This window comes from Echinops telfairi, unplaced genomic scaffold (assembly GCF_000313985.2).
Source record: "Echinops telfairi isolate 266 unplaced genomic scaffold, ASM31398v2 ScPeMD7_11;HRSCAF=52, whole genome shotgun sequence".
Taxonomy (NCBI): domain Eukaryota; kingdom Metazoa; phylum Chordata; class Mammalia; order Afrosoricida; family Tenrecidae; genus Echinops; species Echinops telfairi.
This window is the reverse complement of record NW_022103908.1, coordinates 34,036,687-34,038,959: the sequence shown is the minus strand read 5'-3', so window position 1 is coordinate 34,038,959 and position 2,273 is coordinate 34,036,687.

The following is a 2,273-nucleotide window of genomic DNA, read 5'->3' as shown; positions in this document are numbered from 1 at the left end:
TGTGCCTTTGTTTACTACTCTGCAGTGGCCTCCAGTGTCATCTGAGTCCAAATGCCTTTGAGGCAATCGGAGCCCTCGCCACTTGCTCAGTTGCCTCCATCTGTTGACTTGTTAGCTTTCCTCATCAGACCACCATGTAAGCTGGGAAGCCAGGACTGGGTCTTTCTTCCTGTTCACTGGATGGGTGCATACTACATTAATCAATGAAAAAGAAAAGCCGTGTGAGGTTTCATTGAAAACATCTGCCCAGTCGTAGTTCAGAAGACCTGGCTGAAAACTCATGTCCTTGCTACGTGCCATTGCAGAATGATTGGTCGCTCACCTGGTGGTAGGAACTCCTCTTGTGTTTAGTGCAGCTCTAGCAGAAATGACCCAGGTGGGGGCTCGAATGAGTGGCACTGATTCACTCAGAGTTTAAGGGAATGGAAGTCTGAATATGGGGTGCCAGCTCTCAGGAAAGGCTTCCTCTGCTTCAGCTTTGGGGGAAGGTGCTTGTTCCTTGGCCCTTTGGTGATCTTCATGTGGTCTGGCATCTATATTCCTCCATCTCAGCTTGTATAATAGTCTCCTTTTAAAATTCAAAAGTGATTGACCCAAAACGCACCCCACACTGCATCTCCCCATTACCTAACGACAAAGTTCATATGAATTAGGACAGAAGGGAGAATGGAAACAGGAAACGCGGGAGGAAATGGGATGAGTGATGGTACAGTACGGGGATTACAATCAATGACTTGAAACAAAATGTGCATGAATTGTGGACCGTGAAATTGATCTGCTTTGTAAACCTTTACTCAGTTCACAGTAAAATAAGTAAAGATCTCAGTAACTCAGCAAAGAAAACCTAAATAGCCCATTGCCTTTAGTGGATTCTGATACATAGCAGCTCATGGGCCATACAAGATAGATATGAATCCACAATAACCGGGTTGGTTTTTCATTTGAAATCTACAAGGAGGCAGATGGCCACCCCTTCTCCCCATCGTAGCCATATGTTTTTCACCAAAAATGAGAACTAATGGTTTGGCAGAGGACTTTTCTTTTGCACCCAGGTATAAAAGGTAGATTGAGAAATGTAATTTGGATTCCGACTATAGGATGCTAATGATGGTTGGGGATAATATCATGGATAATGAAGTGTGAGCAGAACACGCCTCAAACGCCCAGAACCTCTGATAACGGAGGAGTCCCTGAGTGGAGCAATGATTAATGAGCTCAGCTATTAACCAAAAGGTTAGGGGTTTGAACCCAGAGGTACCTTGGAAGAAAGGCCTGGCAATCTACTTGGGATAAATCAGTCACTGAAGCTCTGGGAGTGCAGTTCTACTTTAGAACACATCACATGAGGCTGATGACTTGAGGATCACGCTGTGACAACTGGTTTTCTTTCTTTAACGATCAGGGAGCAGTTGAAGCCTTTGGCATTATTATGGGAATACTCAGTCCCTCTTTTAGACAAGTTCCTGGTAGTCAGAGACCATTGTCGACACCTCTGGACCCTCCCTCCCCCTCCGCCCAGGGCTTGCTGTGCTGTGCTGACCATGGTAGGCCATTGGTAAATGTTTGCTGGGTGGCAGAGTAGAGGCTGAGCCTGTCACCTCTTCTATGTTGGTTGCCCAAGAGAATGAGGGCAGAATATTCAAAAGCTTCTGGAGGTTGTTCACATCAGTGCAATTACCACCTGAGTTCATTCACTTGGGTTTCCCTTGGGCCTCTCCAGCGAGCGGCTCACCCAATTAATAGTGGATTTGCAGTGAGCCTCGCCTTACTGTATCTTGGCCTTGGAATCACTAGGGAACATGGGCCAAGCAGATGATTCTCAAATCCTGTCTAGATGGAGCTTCATGGTTTGCGCACGCAGTGACCTTGATCTGTCCATTGGGGGAAAAAACCCAAAAGCAACACCCTAAGTTCTCAGAAGGATATAGACTTTGAAGGTAGATAGGAAAAGACAACTGAGGTCGCTCTGAGGAAAGAATTATAAGGAGGAATAGAGAGGAAGAAGATGAAAAGCCTTCTGAAGGGTCATTGGGTCTGATTCCTCTTTATCACTGCTGAATAGCGCTGGAGTGCAGACCCACAGAGGACACAGTAAGTGGGTAGGATCCCAGCACAGCTAGTTAATCCATATGTAGACACGGTGACCCCAATTGCTTCGCAATAGTGAGCCACATGGCCTATACCCTTAAAATACATCATTTGGGTGGCTGCCAGCAGGCTGATTTATCCCAGCTGGTCAGACCGAGCCCGGAGATCATCAGCGCTTTTGTTAA